This window comes from Jaculus jaculus, chromosome 1, assembly GCF_020740685.1.
Source record: "Jaculus jaculus isolate mJacJac1 chromosome 1, mJacJac1.mat.Y.cur, whole genome shotgun sequence".
Taxonomy (NCBI): Eukaryota; Metazoa; Chordata; class Mammalia; order Rodentia; family Dipodidae; genus Jaculus; species Jaculus jaculus.
In genome coordinates, this window is record NC_059102.1 from 215429963 (window position 1) to 215452753 (window position 22791).

Below are 22791 nucleotides of genomic sequence, written 5' to 3' on the forward strand. Positions count from 1 at the left end.
GGGCTTGCAGGCAAGCTCTTTAACTGCTGAGTCATCCCTACAGCCTCTTCTTTTTTTTAAAATATGAATATAATTACATGACGGCTTGGCTAAATGTTTTATTCCAAGTTTCTTACAGATGTGACTTTCACAAACCTTGAAGATCACCTCCTGATACTTCCTTGCTTGTGTGTCATGCTGTGTCAGCATGGACTTCTGTTGTCTTTCTTGGGACAACCAAGTTTTATAATAGCTTTACAACAGAAATAGATCTTTGTATGACTAATACTTTGTGGATATGTAGGTTGTTCAGGCTCAAATATGATCTCCTTAATGCTTCCCTGTTCAGTCTGTTAGCCACACTACCACTTGCATATTTTCTTTCCTGTGATTTTCTATTATTTTCTTCCTGATTCTACCACCTGAAATGGCATTGTTCAATAATTTTTTTGTATGTTTATTGCTTCCTCTAGACAGTAAGCCCCTTGAGGCAGGAATGTTGGCATTATCATAGTAGTAATTTATCTGAGTCCTATTCTAGAAGCATGGTTACATAGTAGATTATGTAAGAAATAATGGATGCTGAACAAATGAATGTTCTAATTACCACCCACTTGATCATTGAATCTAAGAAGTGAATACCATGTGGTTCCAGCAGTGTTTGGTCAGTAAAATGAAAAGCACTTGAGGGTGGTGGGGGGGGGGGAAGAGAGAGAGAGTGTGTGTGTGGTGTTGAGGATTGACCCTGGGTCCTCACAAATGCTAGATAAGCACGTTTCAACTAAGTCACACCCCCCAGATCAAATGATAGATTTCCAGGTTCCTTGTCCTTGCTTGGAGATGCTAGTTTCATAGGCCCAAGATGGGGTTATATGATGCATATGTTTAATATGCAATCCATGTGGTTTTCTCTTTCTTTATTTCTTAATTTCTTTCTCCTTTTCAACTTCCTTCCTTTCTTCTTTCCTTTCTTCCTTTCTTTCTTTCTTTTTTTTTTTTTTTTTGTGGTACTGGTGATCAAACCCAAGACCTGTACAAGCATAAGACATAGGCAAGCAGTCTACCACTGAACTCCATATTAAATTTTTAACTAAGGAAGGGACTTAATAAAAATAGGAAATTATACAATCAATTAGAAGCACTACAAAAGTAAAGTCCAAGGATGCCATCACTAGTAGATAGGGAAACAAATGGCAGGAATCCTGTGGAAAGTCTGCCAAAGATCTCAGCTATCTACAGCACCAAAGATTCCCAGCGGGCCATGCAGCAACTCCTGGCACAAGCTCATTTTGTCATCTGTCAGCACCCATGGCCGTAATTCCTCATTGCTGAATAAGTACAGGTTTTCTGCCCTTTGTCTTCTGGTCTTTTTGTGAGTACCTCTCAGGGGAAAAACCTCACATGAGATTCTCTTGGAAAACATAGGACCAGGATCTCAGCCATCTTTGAGAAAGGAAAGGGATACAGAACAGAAAAGAAAGGAGAGAAGAGAGAGGGGAGAGAAAATTGAAATACTATCTTTCTTTCTCTAACCCTCCTACTTCCACCTCCATTTAGGCTGTTATCTTCTGTAACCTACCTCACAGTCTCTTCTTCAGCTTTGTTTTCTTAAAATAATTTTCCTAAAGTATGATGTTGTTCCCCAGCTCAAGTGGCCTCTATGCTTGCTGTCACTTAGGAGTTTAAGTTCAAGCTACAATGCACAGAAGAAAGGCCTGGAGTTTTGACCTTAGTTCTCTATAGCTCTATGAACTCCAAACATTTGCTCACCTCTACCTTTCTTCGTCTTACCCGCTTTGCTTATCCAACTTCCTGAACTCTCCTCCTGATGCCCACTGGTCCTGTAAGGTATAACTCATGTGTCACATTGCTCAAGAGGTCTAACTGTCCTTCTTCTCCCTTCCCCTTGCTTCTAAAACCTGTACCCAAACTGAGTTAGGAGCTTCCCCTCAGCCCTACTATTTACATGATAAGAGTCAGTCTACAGATCTCATGTGGCAAGAGTCAACTGTAATGATTGGTCCAGTGAATATCTTCCAGTCAGGTTTTATCACGTACATCTTGGAAACAAGTGCCTAACAATAGAGACAAGTGGCTGAATGGCTGAATAGGAATGTGCACACATGAGATTGCATATATTTGAACATTTTAATCAACTTTCAAGGACTGGCTATATGCAAAAGAAGAAATTCCAGAAAAACAAATGGGGTTGTATGTATAAGGAGACCAGAATATCATAATTTTCAGAGAGTATCTGTTTATTTTTTTTTCCAAGTGTAGCATGTGTTCCACTTTCCTACCTAGTTGAATTTTACAGGGAAAAAAAAATAGAATGCAACTAAAAAGTTTTTGTGCCCCTCAGGTGGAAAGTAATATCAGGTTTCACAGCTCAGATGGTAGGTGGCTTTAACTTCTTAAATACAAATAGTTAGTCACACAAGATACACAAATATGAAAGAAGCACACCAGAAACTGGGGAGATTGCTCAGTCAGTAAACTGGTTGCCTTGAGAGCATGAGGACCTGAGTTTTATCACTAAATCCTGTATTAAATAAAAAGCCAGGCATAGTAGCACAAGCCTATATTCCCAACACTGAAAAAATGGAGACAGGAAGGTCTCCGGGGCTCAATAGCCAGCAAATATAGCCTAGCTTGGGGTTTCAGGTCTATGAAAGACCTAATCTCCAAAACTAAGGTGGATGGTGCACAAGTAATAATAACTCAGGCTTTCTGGCCTCCATGCACATACACTCATACACTCCCCCCCCCCCAACACACACAAAACAACACTAAAAATATAGCTAGGTTATGTCTGGATGGGTCTGTGAACAAGTAGGTGCTTAACACCTTGGCATTCTCTTTGACCCATCTATAAAGAGTTGGCTTTTCTTCTCAGAGTATTTCCATTGAATAAGAAGACTTTTATTTTTCTACCTAAATATTATGATTTAAACAAATAGGTCCCTTTATCCAAAAAATATTCCAGCTCCCCTAGTAATCCAAAGAGCATGGGATTTTTCTATAATTGTTTTGTCTTGTCTTTTGTTTTTGTTTTTTTCAAGGTAGGGTCTCACTCTATCCCAGGCTGACCTGGAATTCACTATGTAGTCTGAGGGTGGCCTCAAACTCTTAATGACCCTCTGACCTCTGCCTCCTAGCTCTGGTGTGATTAAAGGTGTGTGCCACCCTGCCAGCCCTCTATTATTACTCTTCGTTAGTGGAAACCTTCACCTATGTTCCTGGGCTGAAGACTGTTACAACTCACTGACAAGCAAGCACTTCCAGCTAGACCTGTACATAGAGAGATGCTCTTCTCCACTTGCCAGTGATGCCATAGATATGACTTAGACACAGCATCAGATTATGCCCTACTTTTTATATGCATTTCATTGCCTTCTCTTTAGGTGAAGCCTTCTCAATTGTCATGTGGTACCAAGGCCCTTCTGTGACTGGCTCTCTGAGGACCTGTTAGGAATAGGCCAAACATCTAATGCTCTTGGCGGTAATAAGATTTTTTGTGCTATTTTATTGACACCCAAAATATGCCAAACTTTAAATTGTACAAACTATCTTTTATTTTATGGTGGTATGGCCTTTCTTCTGTATTTTAGAGTTTTATGCATGTATCCTTTGCTTGAAATGACTTGAAAATCAAATCTTGTTAATTATAAAACAACTTATAGCACTATAAGTAAATAAAGAGCACATAACACTGAAGTCCAGAAGCCCCATTACCCTCTTTGCCTCCCTTTATGCCTCATCCCTTGCGAAAAATCAATTCATCACAGCTTTCTCATGAAGTGGTGACTGCAGGGTATGTACATGTTATAAATGCTACAGAAAAGACCCCTGAGACCACTGTCATTGTCTCTGCACCTCTATTAATGGCATGAATCTTGGGAAAAATAACCTTGCCCATCAGAGGGATATTCTTCTGTATTTACTTCAGTCCTGCCTGAAGATTCACTTAGAAATATTGGCATCTTATTCTTCTATGTGCTCACATTTCTGCTGTGAGTCGGGGCAGATCCAATCAGGGGGTTGTATCTAGGTTAGCATGCATGTATGCCATTTATATTTATCTTTGGATTCAGTCTCTTTCTGACAGTTTTTTTCAAAATCCTACCATTACTGGAGCTCTCTGAAGATAGCTTGCATAACATGAGGAGGAGTATTATCTTTGAGCTTGAAAAATAGCATCCAAAAGCAGTAGGATTTTGAAGATTCAAGTCTCCAAGAAGGGTGACAATGATGCCCAATGTCCCCTGTTGGTAACAGTGGTACTTGATAAAAAGACAAATGAACAACATGTAAAGTATCACCACTAGTTACATGTGGTAACCAAGTAATAGGTTTGTGTGTGGATATGGGGTGTCCCTAAGTGAGTTTGATCTCTACCAATCTATCAGATTTTGAGGATTCTATGTACAAGCAGTGAAATCTGCATTATTACTGTTTCTAGGGCTTGACTAATTTTGTAAAACAGACAGAAAAAAACTTACATGCCAATATTTTAGGGGACAGGCAAGGAGTGTGCAATTCAAGGATACAGAACTGAGGGAAATTGAAAGTATAGTAGGGAAAAAATGCAAGCTGTTATACTAGAATTGGTTGTAATGTCTCAAGGAAGCATGAGTGACTATCATTTCCCATGGAGATAAAACTACATGGAAGGACCTCTCAAATTTTTTCCTTATCTCTTCTGTCTGGTGGTCAGTGTTATTTCCCCTGCCTGCTATGTTCTTTTATCTGAGCCCTCCAAGTAGCCTCTGGGGAAATTAAAACTCTGGGATTTGAGTTGGGCCAGACCTGGGAAGAGAATTGACATGGCTCAATTGCATTGGGCATGACAGAGGCCTTTCTCTGTCACAAGGGGGGGTGAAAAGCAGCCTGTTTGGAGAGGAGATGGGTGGCAGAAGCACTGCTATGATTTTATAGCTGCAGAAAATTACCACTGAATCACTGCAGCTGGGAAAGGAGTACTATGGGTGACAGGGGCAAGCTAAGGATTGATGTATACAATATGAGCCCACTACATCTCAAATGTGCCATAACTGGGAAGATTGAGGAAATTCTGGCTGCTTCCAGGTTTTACAAATTGAAAGTAATAGAATCCTTACAAAAGCATCATCTGTTGAAATCAAAAGGAACACATTAGGAAGGAATCTATAGAATTCAGAATAGAGATTTGTAGGCGAGAACTAATACAAGAACAATAGAAACCATTTCCAAATTTAAAAACAAGCAAGAAAATATTTCTGATGGAAGAGACAGGGGGACTTGCCTAAGCAAGGGAGTAGATATTTAATGTTGTTCATGTTCTCCAGATGTGAGAAATACATATATTACTATATATGTATATTATTCTTCCTTATATGAAATTAAACAAGAGTAAGGAACATATATTATACTTAAGCACATAATATAAATTTGAACACTTAAATAAATTGTAAAATATGTGATTCATCTAATTAATGTGTCATAGGCGAATATATTTAATATTTTGTGTTTGCTTATGAAACCTATCATGAAGGCTGTTTAGCCATTACTTTGTCATCTGAGTAACTATTACCTGTCAGTTCCAATGACATAACTATATTCATACGGCAGGTGGATTAATTCTATAGCTATTTGTTGAGCACAGTGGATACAAAGAACTGTGTTACTTCCTACAGATTTACAGTCCTGGAGTTGCCAATGAATAGAACTGACAGAAGAATCCAGAATTCATTTTTTTGTTTTATTTTTATTTATTTGAGAGCAACAGAGAGAGAGAGAGAGAGAGAGAGAGAGAGAGAATGGGCACACCAGGGCTTCCAGCCACTGCAAATGAACTCCAGATGTGTGCACCCCTTTGTGCATCTGGCTAAAGTGGGTCCTGGGGAATCAAGCCTTGAACCAGGGTCCTTAGGCTTCACAGGCAAGTGCTTAACTGCTAAGCCATTTCTCCAGCCCCAGAATTCTTTTTTTCTTTAGCAAAACATATCATTGAAGAAACTTTACCATAGGCTGACATGGTAACCCACACCTGTAATGCCAGCACTCATGAGACTGAGGAGGAAGAATCAAGAGTTCATGACTGGATTGGAGGGATACTTAGTGGTTAAGGCACTTGCCTGCAAAGCCAAAGGACCCAGGTTCGATTCTGCAGTACCCATGTAAGCCAGATGCACAAGGTAGAGCGTGCATTTGCAGTTGGTTTGCAGCAACTGGAGGCCCTGCAGTGCCCATTCTCTGTCTCTGCACCTGTCTCTGTCTGTCTGTCTGTCTTTCTCTCTCTCTCTCAAATAAATTAAAAAAAGAAAAAGAAACCAAAGAGTTTAAGACAGGTCTGGGCTGCATAGGGAGCCCCTATGTGAATTTTACAAAGAAGCTATAGCTTTGGGGGATAGTGTAGGTAATCTATCCAGAGTAATCTAAATCACTTTTCTGTTCAGATGCCTATCATAGTTAGGATTTTATAATTTTAATACTTTATGCTATTCAACAGCCTAGAAATTTATAGGTTTGCAGACTAAGTGTTTTCACATGCCAGAAGTTGTATTTGTATAGAACAATCTGACCACATGGTTGTTAATGGTATTCATGGTATCAAAGATGATGTTCATAAGTCTGGAGACTCTATCTCAACTGTTTAAGTAGTATAAAAGCTACTTCTGTAAAGTAATAAGCATTGTTTACTTCCAACCTAGTTGCATCTGATTAAAGATTGGACAAAGGCTTTTCTCCTACTTGTCTTTTCAGCTGAAGGTTTTAAATTGCTTTAAGCAAAATATTTAATATAAAAGTTTTAAAGCCAGTAAATTTCCAGCTTCTGAACTGTAGCAAACACCAGAGTTCCAAACACAACAGATTTTAAGAACATACTTCAAGTTGAAATTGTCAGTGCCTGCAGTACTTCCCCAGGAAGAAATGGAATCTGGGTTTGCAAGCAATAATTTGGCTTTCCATTTGGGGGCCTGTATTTCCCTACCATCAAATAGTTGGTCATTTCTGTTCTATTTAAAACTCAAGCACCCATATAAATTGAATGATTTTCTCAAGAACTTTCTCAAGAAGCAAACATAGCTGGATTTATATAATTTTGTTTTCACACAAATCTCTTTCAAAAGAATGAAGGCTGACTCCAGTGCCTTGTGGAGAAGAATCTGGCCCACACTGCCCCCTTTTATTTGTTATGCTATAGTTATACACTACTGGAAAACAATCTCCAAAACTGGCAAAACTCAAACAATGAAATTTAAAATATTTTCATTCTTGCCCTATTCTTTAAAAAATAAATTTTGTATTTGAATTTTCACTGTGCAAGCACATCTAATACACTTGTCAAATTGTCTTTTGCAAATAGTTTATATTCCTTGGGGAAAAATGTCAAAAGTTTACTTAAACATGAGTACAACTGGATTTGTTTCTTTTGAACACATTAAAATTAAAGTGTGGGTCACCATTTTGTATGAATGGTTGACCCCGGCATGCTGGCTGATTCTGCAGAATAAACTCTCTTTGTTTTTACATGCAAAAAGAAGAGTGTGATTTTATTTTTCTGTATATAAATAGTATTTTATGTTTAATCACATGTGTTCTTATTCCTTATTTCTCTAAAAATAATTACAATGATTTTTTTAATCAACATTTTTGATGACTGTTATAGCTCTGCATATTTGGTGCACTTTTGAATTGACAAACGTGTATACACTGGAAATATGATTTGAGAAGTAATGTTTGCCCTAGTAGAAAGAATTATTTGTTCCTATTATGGGCAAAAATAAATCAAATATAAACTGATATCAAATAATATGAATTTTAAAACGTTTTGAATTTAAAAATTTATAAGACCTAACTTGTATTATATTAAATATAAATATTTATATTCCCTATTTTGAAAACATGAAAAGCAATTTTCATTTTAGAAAACAGTAGCATATGGTTTGTATGGGACTAGATATTTAATATTGTTCATATTGTTCATGTTCTCCTGATGTGAGAAATACATATATTACTATATATGTATATTATTCTTCCTTATATGAAATTAAACAAGAGTAAGGAACATATATTATACTTAAGCACATAATATAAATTTGAACACTTAAAAAATTGTAAAATATGTGATTCATCTAATTGATGTGTCATAGGTGGATATATTTAATATTTTGTGTTTGCTTATGAAACCTATCATGAAGGCTATTTAGCCATTATTTTGTCATCTGAGTAACTATTACCTGTCAGTTCCAATGACATAATTATATTCATACTGCAAGTGGATTAATTCTATAGCTATTTGTTAAGCACAGCAGATACCAAGAACTGTGTCACTTCCTACAGATTTACAATCCTGGAGTTGCCAATGAAGGGGACCAACATTATTTATGTGATACAGAGCCATCATCTGGATTCCAAAGGTGAATACTTAGTCCCATGATACCTAGAGTGTTACATTTCAATTACCTACAATTAAAGTAAACATTAGTTGAGATTAACCAAAATAGTAATTGAAAGTTACAAATTGACATGTAATGTTAATTGAATTAAGTACCCTATATAAAAGCCTATAAAATAGATGCTAAAAAATATCCTTTTACATATGAAGAAACAGTCAAATATTACAGAATTTAAGAAATAGATAATCCATTTGTAATTTAAGCATTATTTTTCTTATCTGTTAGTTGACATGCAGAGATTTAGGGACCATTCATCCTGATATTTTCAAAAACAGTTTGTTTTAGTTAAATCTCCCATGACACATGCATCTCTTTGCCCTCCCCTCATCACTTCCGATGCATCTCTTTATATTCACTCTTGGTTACCATTCTACTTTTATAGCTTTTGCCCACTTTCCACTTATTTATACATACCTATGGATATTATAAGCTAGGATCCACAGATCAGAAAGAACATATGGTTTTGGTCTTTCTAAACTTGTGACACTTCACTTAATACAATTTTTTCCAGGTCCATCCATTTTCTGGCCTGTTTAGTAGAATTGTATTGTGTATATGTACCACATTTTCCTTATCCATTCATCTGTCAATAGGCATTGTGGTGGTTTGAATCAGATATCTCCCATAAGCTCATGTGTTTTGAGTGTTTTGTCCCTAGCTGGTAGCAGTTTAGAAAGTGGAGCCTTGATGGAGGGGTATGTTATTGGGTTGGGCTTTGGGGTGTTATAGCCAGTTCCCCCATATCAGAGTTCAGCTTACTCTCCTGCTACTATTTTCTACATGCTATGGCAGATTGTAATGTCCAGTCTCTGTTCATGCCATGCTTTTCCATGATATCATGAAGCCTTCCCTTGAAACTGTAAGCCAAAATAAATCCTTTCCTCCCATCAGCTGCTTTTGGTTGAGTTTTTTGTCCCAGCAATAAGAAGATAACTACAACATGCATTTAGACTGATTTTAATTCTTAGCTATTATAAATATAGCAACAATAAATATGGATATGCAAGTAACTCTGTAGTAGAATAGTTCATCCTTGGGGTATATTTCCAGCAGTGGTATTGCTGGTTAATTTTTGAGATACTTCCATACTGATTTTCACAATGGATGTACTAGTAGTCTTGCACCCCCATCAGCAGTGAGAAAGAAAGAGTTCTTGTTTCCCACATCCTTACCAGTATCTGTTGTTAGTTGTCTTGATGATAGGCATTCTGACTAGGGTAAAGTGTCATCTCAGAGTGGTTTTAGTTTGCATTGCCCTTATGGCTAGGATGTTGAATATTTTTAAAGAACTTATTGGCAATTTGTGTTTCTTCTTTTATGAACTGTTCATTTCATTAATCCAGTTGTTGATGGGCAGTTTTATTTTTTGTGTTTACTTTTGTAGTTCTTTGTAAATTCTGGTTATTACCTTCTGTCTGAGGTATAGCAAGTAAAGATTTTCTCATCTTCTGTAGGATATCTATTTGCTTTGTTGATGGTTTCTTTTGTATGTGAAATCCTTAATTTCATATAGTTTCAATTATTATTGGGTTGTTTCTTCTGTTATTGGAGTCTATTCAGAAAGTTCTTGCCTATATCTTAAAATGTATTACCTAATTTTTTACTCTATCATTTTCAGGAACTCAAGTTGTAGATTAAGGCCTTTGATCTACTTTAAATTTACATTTGTACAGGGTGAGAGACACAGATCTAATTTCATTTTTATCTAAAATCATTTTATTTAATTTATCCAGTTTTGCCAGAACCATTTGTTGAATAAGTTGTCTTTTTTCCACTGAATATTTTTGGTTCATTTGTCAAAGATTTAGTGGTCAAAGCAGTGTGGATTTATTTCTGGGTCTTCTAGTTTGTTCCATTGGTCTATATTTCTGTTTTGGTGCCAGTATCATGCTGTCTTTTGCTCCATTGTATAATTTGACATTAGGTATTCTGATAACAGTTGCTTTTTTTTCCTCTTAGGATTGTCTTGGCTATTCATGCTCTTTCATGCTTACGTATGAATTCTTGGTTCATTTTTTCCAGCTCCAGTAAGCAACATTACCAAAATTTTGAATGAGAATGCATTAAATCTTTGCTTACTTTTGCTGAGATGGCCATTTTCACAATGTTAATTCTGCCAACCCAGGAGGAGAGAAGGTCTTTCCATTGTGTGGTATCTATTTTTATTTCTTTTAAAACTTTTTAATTTATTTATTTTATTAATTAGTTTTGTACTCAATGAATACAGTCAAGTTGGTACCATTGTTAGGCTCATCCATGTCCTACCCCTCCCTCTGGCCCCGCCTTGTTGAGGTATATGGGTCATGCATTCTGGAGTTAACCCACAGTTATGCATTGGAGAAATGTCTCTGTGTATCATGACCCAACATGTGGCTGTGACATTCTTTCTGCCCCCTCTTCCACAAAATTTCCCTGAGCCATGTTGGGTTAATTTTTGGTATGCTTCAGTAATGAGGTGTTGGGAGCCTCTGTGTGTCTGGATATCTGATTTGGTAGGAGTTAATTGTTCTCTGTGTTGTTCTCCTTCACCCTTGTGTAGTACCTGGTTCACCAAGAAAACAGCACCCTTGCTTGTTTTGCCAATTATTCTTAATTTCAGCTGGAGCCCTTTTGAGGTATGATGGGGTGGTTCTCTCCCTAGGATCTATCATGAATGAGATGTTATTTTGGATTTCTTTCTGTACAAGTTCATTATTGGTGTATATGAAAGCTATTGTTTGGGGAGTGATTTTGTGTTTACAACTTTACTGAAAGTATTAGCTCTAGGAATTTAATGTCTTCTGTGTTTACAACTTTACTGAAAGTATTAGCTCTAGGAATTTTCTGGTACGTTTTATTGGGTCTTCTAAATATAGAATCATGTAATTTTCAAAAAAGGGATAGTTTGACTTATTTCTTCCCCACTTTTATTCATTTAATGTCTTCTTCTCATCTTATTGCTCCAGCCAGTATGACAAACACCAGGTTGAATAGAAGTGGCAAGAGTGGGCACTCATTTTTTATTTTAGAAGAAATAATCTCAGGTTTTCTCCGTTAAGTATAATGTTATCTATGGATTTGTCATACATGTCCTTTATTAGTTTGAGGTATGTTCTACCTATTCCTACTATTGCCATGACTTCCATCATGAAGAGATATAGTTTGCTAGATGCCTTTTCTGCATCACTTGAAATGGTCACGTGGAGTTAATTTGTATGGTGTAAGACATGTATTAATTTAGGTATGCTGAACCAACCTTACATCTGCAATATGAAACCCACTTGTTCATAATGGATAATCTTGATGTGTACATGAATTCAGTTTTAAGGAATATTTGCTGAGAATAATTGTATCTACATTCACCAGGTAAAATGGTCTATAGTTTCATTTTTGTTGTGTCTATGGTTTAGGAATCAGGGTAATACTGGCTTCTTAGATTAAATTTGAAAGTGTTCCTTCACTTTCTGTTTTGTGGAACAACATGCAAAGAGTTGGTATCAGCCCATCTTTAAAAGTTGGATAGAAATAAGCATCAAATCCATCTGGTTTTGAGATTTTCTCTATGGAAGACTCAATTACAGCTTCAATCTTTGCTTGCAATGGGGCTATTTAAATTATTGATATCTTAAAGATTTAGCTTTGGGAGGGGGTTGTCCATGTCTTCTAGGCTTTCCATATTTTTGGAGTATAAGTTTCCAAAATACTTTCTAATGATGTTTTGGATTTCATTGGAATCTGTTGTAAGGACTCACTTTTAGTCTCTGACTTTGTTTATTAGGGTCTTCATTTTCCTTTGCCAGATCGGCTGAGGGTTTTTCAATTGTATTTATTTTCTCAGATAACAAACACTTCATTTGATTAATTCTGTGTATTGTTCTTTTAGTGTGTAATCAATTAATTTTTGCCCTAACCATTATTATTTATTGTCATCTACTGGGTTAATAGCTTATTGTTTGTATAAAAGCTTGAGGTGAATTGTTTAGTTGTATATTTGAGATCTCTCTGATTTCCTGATATATGAATTTACAGCTGTGAACTTTCCTGTGAAGTGTTCTTTAGCGGAATCCCAAAGAATCAGGTGGGCTATGTTGTCATTTTTATTCATTTCTAAGTATTTTGCTCAGTATCCAAAAATTGTGCAGTTTCTGTATCTTTTTTTAGTGCTGTTTTCTACTTTTATTCTTCTGTGCTCTGATAGGATACAGGAATTATCTCAATTTCTTCATATTTGATAAGGTTTTTTATGGTCTATTACATGGTTAATTTTAGATAAATTTCCATGTGTTACTGAGAAAAATGTGTGTTCTCTATCTGTTGGCTGGAATATCCTGTACAAATCTGTTAGGTTCAATTGATCTATGGTGTAGCGTATCCCTGAAGATTCCTTGATGATTATTAGATGACATATCTAAGGATGAGAGTAGAGTATTGAAGTCTATCACTAATATTATGTTAGGAACTGTGTGATATTTTATGTGTTTATGTTAGTTTAATTAAATTATGAGCCTTTATATTTGGTTCATAAATGTTTACAATTGTTACAACTTAAATTTTTCTCTTTATTAATATGTAGTGCCTGCCTTTGTCTTTTGGATTAATTTTAGTTTGAAGTGTACATTAATATAAAGATAGCTATGCCCCACTTATTTACAGCTTTCATTTGTTTGGTAGTTTGATTTCCATCCTTTGACACTCCATATTTGGACGTTTTTATTGGCTATGTGTGTTTTCTGAAGACAGCAGAGAGTTGTGTCTTATGTTTTAATCCAGTGATTTAGTCTGAGTCATTTTATTGGCAAATTGAGTCTATTTACATTTAGGGTTATTATAGAAAGAGGACTAATATTCTTTATTATTTTATTTGTAACTGCTTGGATTATTGACATTTATTTCTTTTCCTCCAAGGGTTTTATGATTGGTTGTGTTAGCCATAATTGATTCCATTTGTTTGTTCATCTGTTTCTTTCTTTTTTTAAAAAAAAAAGGGTTTTTTGTTTATTTTTATTTATTTATTTGAGAGCAACAGACAGACAGAGAGAGAAAGAGGCGGGGGGGGGAGGGACAATGGGCGTGCTTGGGCCTCTAGCCACTGCAAACAAACTCCAGATGCATGATCCATTTTGCACATCTGGCTTATGTGGGTCCTGAGGAATTGAACCTCAAACCAGGGTCCTTAGGCATTACAGGCAAGTGCTTAAACACTAAGCCATCTCTCCAGCCCCATCTGTTTCTTTCTTAAGGTGGATCCTGTCATGTGTTTTCACAGATAGAATTGTCTTTCTTTTCCTTCCTTTCATAGTATTTATTGTAGTCAGCTCCAATGCTGGTGGGATGAACTGCTAAACCAGGCACAGTTAGTCATCTCCTAAATTCATTATTTTGCATGGTCTTTTCTCCTAGCAGTCCGTTGTGATGTGGTTTTTATTTGACTGATTATCACTTTCATTTCCATAATTTATGTTAGGTTCTTTCTCACCATTTCAACTTTCTTGATTAATATTTTTTGCCATATTTATGACTTCTCTTAGATCTCTAAAATCTTTTTGTGACATTTTAGCTATATCTTTTTCAGCTCCCAATGGGTGGGGAGCAGTTAAGAAATTGGACTGTATTGTAATGGTCTGTTGTCCCTTATTCTTTGTGTTTATTTATTGTGTGTTGGGTATTTTTGGAAATGAATTATTCCCTCTGTTTTGTGCTCCCCACTCCTTATTAGCTCTATTTGATTGTTTCCTTTATCTTGTGTAATTTTTTTAGTTCCTTAAGGGAGAATGTTCTTTCATCTTTTTAGGGGAGTAAGCTTAGTGTTGAACTTCCCAGATTTCTTGGTAGTTCTTATTTTTCTCAACTGTATGATAAGCTTTTGTGTTGCTGTCTGTTCTCTTTGGTTTACAGAAGCTCTGTAAATAGTGACTTTATGAATATATATATATGTGTGTGTGTGTGTGTGTGTGTGTGTGTGTGTGTGTATAGAGAGAGAGAGAGAGACAGAGAGAACACAAAGTATTAGAGGAGTGAAGTGAGAAAAGGATGGAGGGAGACAAGGGAAAGGTTGGGGATACTTAAATAGGGAGATGAGTATGTAGTTTGGAGGTACGCAAGGAAAAATTGAGACCATTGTTGCTAAAAAAATTCAGAGTAGATTTTTGTGAGCACAGAAGTGTGAGGGACATTCATGAAAGACTACTTGGTACAAATAAAGGTTTTCAATATAATAGCTTAACAATTAATGTATATAATTTCAGGTATTAATGGCAATATGAAACTAAGGATGTTGGACTGCTGGGGCATTGATAGCCATAATCAAGTATAAACGCAATGTCAATGGTAAAAATGAACAAAGAAACTACAAAAGGCAAAGCATTCAACCTAAAAAGTGGGCTAATATCCTCCCTTCCTCCCCCTCAGATTATAGTTTGTAATGGCAGTGCCACAGGTCAGCCAGATTAATTCTGTAAGTGGGTTGTTCAGGTGAGAGTTGTGTGAGAAATTTCTTGTCAGTTTTCTGGAATGGGCTGCCCTGCTTCCCTAGACCTGATACAAGCCAGCCCCCTTAGGGTATTAAATTAAAGCTTCCCTGGACAGGGCTTATATGAGATGGAGGAGTGTGAAAATCCTGCCTACCTGAGAGTTTTGCCATGTTAGCTAGGGGTATTGAGCTTCCCTGCCATTTGGAAGGCAGGAAGAGGAGATTATCTACCTTCTGATGACAGCAACCAACTCAGGACTTCCAAGGAGCGGTGTCTCCATCAGACCTTTTGAGCTGCCTTCTCATGAGGCTGACTCATGGAGACTGATAATAATGAAGTGGCGGCAGCCTGGCATTTTTCAGGAAACAGCTGAGGTGCTCAGAAGATGGTGGTGGCTTCTCAGGGAAATGACATTGGAGGGTCACAGACTAGGAAGTTGGAAGCTTACCGAAATCACTCCTTGCAAAAGCCTCTGGAGTAAGTTTTCAGAATGTCTTGACCCACATTTCTGTGACTCCTCTGGGTGCCTGGAATTTGTATTTCCATGGTCAGAGGGTAACGATGGGGTCACCATTCGATGGAATTTCTGGTCAGATGGCCAGAAATGATAGGATCCTATGCATACTGCCATGGGTGCCCTTCAGCATCTCAGACCCCAGTGCTCAGAGGATAGTCAGGTAGTAGGTACGGGGCAGGTGGAACAGTGGCTAGACAGGTGAGTAAGCAGCACCCAGCCAAGCCTTTGATCTCTCTCTCTCTCTTTTTGAAGCTGGGTCTTGCTTTAGCCCAGGCTGATCTGGAACTCACTAGTCTCAGGGTGGCCTCGAACTCATGGTGATCCTTCTACCTCTGCCTTCCAGGTGCTGGAATTAAAGGTGTGTGCCACCATGCCTGGCTAGACCTTTGATCTTTAACTGGTGGTCCTGGCTGGCAGCTAGAGACTGGTCTGGAAGGCTCCAGAAGGTAGCTTGGAAGTCTTGGTTTCAAATTTCTGAAGCCCTCATCTGGCACTTGCCTGTGCTTTCCTGGGGACCTTTCAACTTCAGGTTTGCATTTCCAGTAGTACAAGGTGTTTTGCTACTCTCCAGGCAGTTTTCTCAGTAACTGAGAGCTCACAGCTGTGCACAGGACTCAGTTAGTCTGTGCCTTACCTGTGAGCAGGAATTGTAAACAGGGATCTCTGAGTGCTGGATCCCTTCCTCCCTTTCTCTCTTCTTCCTCCTTCTTTTTCTTCCTCTCTTCCTTCCTCCCTCTCTTCCTCCCTTCCTTCCTTCCTTTATCCCTCCCTTCCTTTCTCCTTTCCTTTGATTTGGCATTACTGCTTCCATAGTTTTCTAAGGTTCTCCACATTCCTTCTTTGAAACTGTCTCTTTTAGTTCTCATGTTGTCATCTTCATAGGTTCCCACTGAGGCTATTTCTAATCCATCATCTTAACTGGAAGTTGTATTTCCTATATTTTAAAAAATACTTTATCTATTTATTTGATAGTGAGAGAGAAAGAGAGGTGGCAAATAGAGAATGGGCATTCCAGGGCCTCTAGCCACTGCACACAAACTCCAGATGCATGTGCCACTTTTGTGTATGTGGCTTTCCATTGATACTGGGGAGTCAAACCCAGGTCCTTAGGCTTTGCAGGCAAGTGCCTTAACCACTGAGCCATCTCTCCAGCCTGTATTTCCTATATTTAATATGTACTCATTTCTTTCCCAAGCGATTCTATTTTAAAAGTATATTAAAACATGTATTAATTATGTGATTTAGTAGCATTAATTGCTTTAAATCTTACATTTGTAAAGGATTTAATTAGGCAAACTGAAAAGAACAGAAGCAGCAGTGTTAAAAGGTGATAATCCCTGTTACCATGTACATGATGCCATTCAAGTAACCTGAAGTGCCAGTTCCTGGAATGCTTAAGCACTGTTGGACTTGGAGGAACAAAGGGGACAGTGACCTCCCCATGAAAAGAATGCTGTGGATAAGCTGATCAGTTACTTATCAGCCCACTATTGTCATGGTGCTAAGCAGGCAAGTTCACATTGCTTGGACATGATGTGACTGTTAGCTATAGCTATGGTGATAAAGACATATGCATAGTAGTGCTTTTAATACTCTATAACAGCTCAATAGAAAGAATTTTATAAAAGGCAGTTCTGCTAAACTCTCTTAGTAGAAAGGAATTTTGTCCAAGAAGTGGGGTCAGTTTTCAAAGCAATATTAAACCTCAGCATTGAATTCAGACTGGTTAATGATTTGTTCAGAAGTGATTCCCATCTTAAAGTTTGGAAAGTTAGATTAATATTTTCTCAGAATCCTCTATGGAGAAAATGTGTACTATTTTTCACAAGAGAGAGCTGTGAACAAATTTAATTATTTATGGAAAGGTTTAAAAGATAGACATATTCAAATATGCTTTTGAGGAAATTTCAGACAAAATGTCATAAGTGGACAAGCTAGACCAATTTTAAGCTTGGGTTCACATTAAAGGTAAGGCATAAGAAACTAAAGCTAAGGGAAGTGGTAATGCTATAACATCAACTATTCTTAAATGGAACTTTAATGCATAATAATCAAAACAAATTGTGGGTGGTCAGGGTTGACATCCTTCTTCTCATTCACAATATACCCAGATCTTTAAACTCTAAGCCAAAATGTGAAATTTATTTCATCTTTAAGCAGCCAACTCAGACATAAAGTAGGTATATATACTTTTATCATAATTTTACTAGAGTTGATAAGAGAGAATTACTTTTTTTATTAAATAGATTTGTACTCAGCAAATACAGTCAATTTGGTACCATTGTTAGGCTCAAACATGACGGTATATGGGTCATGCATTCTGGAGTTAGCCCACAGTTATGCATTGGAGAAATGTCTCTGCGTATTGTGACCCAATATGTGGCTCTGACATTCTTTCAACCCCCACTCCCTCAAAATTTCCCTGAGCCATGTTGGGTTCATTTTTGGTCTGCTTCAGTGATGAGGTGTTGGGGAGCACCTGGGTCTCTGGCTCTCTGATTTGGTAGGAGTTGATTTTTCTCTGTGTTGATCTCCTTCACCCTTGTGCAGGTACCCATTTCACCAAGAAAACAGCACTCTTGCTTATTTTTCCACTTGTTCTTAGTTTCAGCTGGGGATCTTTTGAGGTATGATGGGGTTGCTCTCTCCTTAGCATCTACATGTATCTGAAAAAGAGAAGCAGATTCTCCAATAGAGAGTAAATCAGCACCAGACAAATGAGATAACCCTCACTTTTTTATAGAGAATTTAATAGGTGTAGGCCCTCTTGCAGCCCATGGTTGGTGGTAGCTTGATAATGGTGAGTGGGCTTATGGTGGATATGGTTCTGACTTATTTCCCAGCTCCAGCTATGGGTCCCATACCACTGAGGGGATCAGTTAGCCAAATCAAGAGTAATTGGTTTACCAACATGGCTGTGTGCCACTATTGCACTTGTGTGAGCACCATGACAGGTTATTTGCTGCTAAGTAGGTTAGATCATGAGTTGCTTGGACAGACATTGGTCATTTTCCCCCAGGCATGCTGACTGTCTGGTGACTGACTCTCTTTTAGCTTCTAGCCATGCCATTCCATTTTACATGTCAACCACATAAGGTGTCTTCAGCGGTAGGGTCTTATCACTAACCTTTGGTGGGTCATCAAGTACTCTGACAGAATCTGTTTTTCTTTTAGGAAACCTTGTAGGTCTCTCTGATCAAAAGCTCACTGTGGTTGATAGCCACATGCTGGTACTGGGAGTTACAAGTCAGTGCCCACTAAGAAAAGGAAGAAAAAGATAACTAATATAAAAGAGTTAGAGAGAAGAGAAAGAGAGGGAGGGAGGGAGGGAAGGAAGCTGTATATTAAGGTTGGTCTTCATCATACCCTCTCCAGTGTCTTGTGACTCAGATGTTCCCTCTAAGGGCCTGGTGAAGGTTCAGCCATTTTGTCTGCCTTTGAGGATGTTGAATTTTATGGTACCATTGCCATTTGGGTCTAGATTTGTGTTAGGATTACTGTTTAAAAATTAAGTATATATTGAAGAGCTGGGATGAAAAAAACTCATAAAATTTAAGAAAATAGTGTAGTCTTTCTTTAGAGATATGCAATACTTAACACATCAGGTTTATATGTAGGTTTTAGAGTATGCTTTCAGGTTTGAGAGAGACTCAGTGTATGGCATAAGTGGACTGAAGGCCATTGCTTTGCAAAGTGGGGGATAAGCCAAAGACAAATATTCCCAAGTTTCAAATGGGTTGAAATCCCTTCTCTTTCTCAATAGGATTGGCAATATTTACAGAAGACATCAATAACAAGTGTAATAGCTAACTTATGTTGAGTCATTAATAAGTGCTGAACTCTTTGCACAGCTTTTCTTTTCCATTTATTCCTCTGGTATGTTAGTATGCATTAGAGCTGTTACAGAAAGGAGAGAGTTGATATCTTACTAACTGTAGCTCTGCCTCAATTCACCCCTAATGGGGAAAAAAGCACTGTGTTTGTTTGTTTTAAGACAGGCTCTTCCCATTTTCCCAGACTCTCTTGGACTCATGATTTTCTGCTTCAGCTTCCATACTTCCAGGATTACAGGTATAAACCACCAATCCTAGAAATACATTATAAAAAAAAAAAAAAAACCTGATGATACCACAGAGTGGAATGGGAAGGGCAGAGGTTTGGGACTCAAAAGACCCATGGTTTGGCACATATTATAAATCCTTAAAGGTAGGGACTGCCCTGGACCATCCTATGTCATGTGTATTCATTACTTGTGACATAATAAATACTTAATAGGATACTTTATGGAATGATTTGTTCGCTTAATGAAAATAAAAGCTTCCAATTCAATTTGTGGTGTCAGACAAGTTGTTGAACCCCTTTTCATCTATTTTCCTTTGTGCACATTCCATTCTATTTTCAAAATCATCATTGTTATTTATTTTTATTTATTAATTTGCAAGCAGGGTCAGGAGCAAGAACGGGCAAACCCATACCTTTGCAAATGAATGCCAGCTGCATGCACCGCTTTGTGCATCTGGATTTATATGAGTACTAGGGCAGTCATTAGGCTTTGCAGGCAAGTGCCTAAATTTTTCCCCCCAGCCTCCGTCAGTCTTATTCTCAAAAAAGATTTGAATAAAATATATAACCGCATAAAACCCTTAAAGATAAATGTTGGGAATGGTGCACTTTCAGAGGAGAGGACAGGAATAGCTAGTTCCTCTGAGCTTGGAATTTAGACAGAAAGACTATGCAGAGACAGAGCAGCTGCTTGACTGACTCCACCCAACCTACCCACTTTCTACCACATTTGGTCAGAGCAATCTGCTACTGTAGGAGTCTTGGAGAAAAGAAAAGCCAAAAATACCAGCTTTTCTGTCTAATTGCTTTTAATTATTAAATCACTTTAGTTCTAGATGATTTGCTAGGTCTCTTTTTTTAATCAAGAATTCAAATCTTGTGAATAAACCAAAAAAAAAAATGATTCTTTATTTGGTGAAATCTGAAAGACCTATGGAGTGTATAATAAGAATGGCTCTGGGAAAAAAGGAAGAGATTTAAAAGGCAGGTTTAAAAATATCAAAAATGCAAGTTCCAACAAACCAGAAGTACCCACACAGCAGTACATATGATGGCTGACCCTCTACAGCAGCCTGGATGCTGAAAATAAGCAAGAACATGAGAAAAAGAATAGAAAGTGTTCAGAACCCTAACTGAATGCAAACACTAACTGCTCCCAGGTAGCTGTTTGTTTTTGTTCAGACAGAGCAATTTGTTTAAAAAAAAAAATGAAGAAGAAGAAGAAGAGGAGGAGGAGGAGGAGGAGGAGGAGGAGGAGGAGGAGGAGGAGGAGGAGGAGGAGGAGGAAGAAGAAGAAGAAGAAGAAGAAGAAGAAGAAGAAGAAGAAGAAGAAGAAAAGAGAAGAGAAGAGAAGAGAAGAAAGAAAGAAAGAAAGAAAGAAAGAAAGAAAGAAAGAAAGAAAGAAAGAGAAAAAACATCTGAGTTGATGATGAGAAATGTAAATAATTAACAGCTGCAAGCTAAGATAACAGAAACACAGGTACCAGCCAGTCTACATCTGGAGACCTAAATCTTTATCCTTTTGGTATCAGCTTTATTTTCACCTGATAAATTAGCCCCTTTCTTAAGTAAGCCTAGGTTATACGTTAGAGATCAAAGTGCCCCTTCCAACACACTAAAGATAATACTCCTATTTCTTCAAAGTTTATGATGATGTTTGCTCACCTGTTTCCTCCCATAACTGCTTTCTCTTTGCAGATTTAAGACCAGATGTTAGGTGATGCATAAAGCTATGCAGTAAAGCTTGATTGCTGGATGTGGTGGGGCAGACTTATATTCACAGCACTAGATAGGTTGAGCAGAGTGATGGTGACTTTGAGGCCAGCCTGGTCTACATAGTTAAACCCAGTCTCAAAACACTAAGGGCTGGAAAGATGGCTCAGTGGATAAAGCCCTTGCCTTCCATATAAGTGTGAATACCTGACTTTGGATCCCAGAACCCCTGTAGAGCCATATGACATTGCATGGACAACCATTGTCCCAGAACATATATGGAAAGATGGGAGTGAGACACAGGGGACTCCCTGAAATGTTCAGGGCCAGCTATCCTGGTGATTAGAGCAGTGGACAACAAAAGACCCTCAGGTAAGGTGAAAGGTGAAGACCTACACCCAATGTTGTCCTCTGACTTCCACATATATTCCATGAAATGCATGTACTTACACACATGTATACAAACACATACACACACAAATTCCAAACAAAACCTGGGGATATAATTCAGTGGCAGAGAGCTTACCAAGCATAAGCAAACCCTTGTTGTCCAACCCTACAAATTAAAGAGAAAGTATTTTATTACCCCCATAGAACCAGTTATGTATCCTACATTTTCTCACCTTATTTGGTTATATTAAAAGTTTCTTTATTAGGAAAGTCCCAATAGCTTATTCTCAAGTTATGACCCCAAGACATCTAAGTAACCAAGCTGAATGTACATTTTTCACTATTTTCCTAAGCACCTACCAGTAATGCTACATCTGAGTTAATGATGATAATAATCAAGGAAATAGAAATAAAGATAATGGAGAAAAAAATGTAAATTTTAACTTGGAAAAATTGCTACTATGAATGAAATAAAATTATATAGAGTTACCAGTTACCATTGTGCCACTTAAATTATACCATAACCAGATATTAGAACTCTTAAGGAAATTATGGTAGAAATCTGACATTTTTAATTTGAATTTAAAGACCAGAAATATGTGAATGCTAGTTATATGTCTCATCCTTTTTTGGGGGTGGAACAATTCAGTAAAGTTATTTCAACTTTATATTTAAATCTGAAAATCAAATTATTTGTTTTTACTTACTTATAAATTGAGTGGAAGTACTAGCAACTATGGATTATACAGGGCAAATAACTAGAGTTAATAATTAATTAAAAACACCTGACATTCCTTATGAAATAATTTTATGGCTGTTTGTCCCATGCCTGAGCTTGAAGTGGGTATTCACATTTTATAAATAAAAACTGAGTTACAGAAATGGAGAGTAAAACTTAGCAACTCATTTCCTTACCTTTTGGTCAGCTGGTTGCTGCATCTGCTTCCTCTAAACCTTCTAAGTCAGTCATCTCTTAGTTTGTGTGTTTGGGCATCTAGTGGGAGTGAGCATGCGGAGGAGAACAGAAATTATTTTCATTTTATCATGATTTTTTATTTTTTTAATTTTTATTTATTTATTGTGAGAGAGAGAGAGACAAAGAAAGATAATGGACATGCTAGGGTGTTTTGCCACTGCAAATGAACTTCAGATACATGTAGTACCATGAGCAACTGGCTTACTTCTGTTCTGGGGAGTTGAACCTGAGTTCTTAGGCTTTTCAGCCAACTGCCTTAACTGC

At 37.4% G+C, this 22791-nt stretch overlaps 1 protein-coding gene and 1 long non-coding RNA gene across 24 annotated transcripts in view; one reads left to right on the forward strand and one right to left on the reverse strand.

Moving 5' to 3' along the window:
• Positions 1 to 22791, forward strand: part of Sorbs2 (sorbin and SH3 domain containing 2) — a 381956-nt gene that overhangs the window by 102632 nt on the left and 256533 nt on the right. For 2 of the 23 annotated variants that reach the window (XM_045142046.1, XM_045142047.1), the window contains exon 2: positions 8305 to 8381. The exons of the other annotated variants lie outside the window; for them this stretch is intronic. The gene's annotated coding sequence lies outside the window, so the exon portion shown is untranslated. The remainder of the gene's footprint in view (positions 1 to 8304; positions 8382 to 22791) is intronic. 23 annotated transcript variants of the gene reach the window in all.
• On the reverse strand, positions 18001 to 22543 carry LOC123457722. Its single transcript, XR_006635124.1, has 3 exons — positions 22467 to 22543; positions 21688 to 21717; positions 18001 to 18052 (listed from the first exon to the last, which is right to left on the reverse strand). It is a non-coding gene; the product is annotated as an uncharacterized LOC123457722 (long non-coding RNA).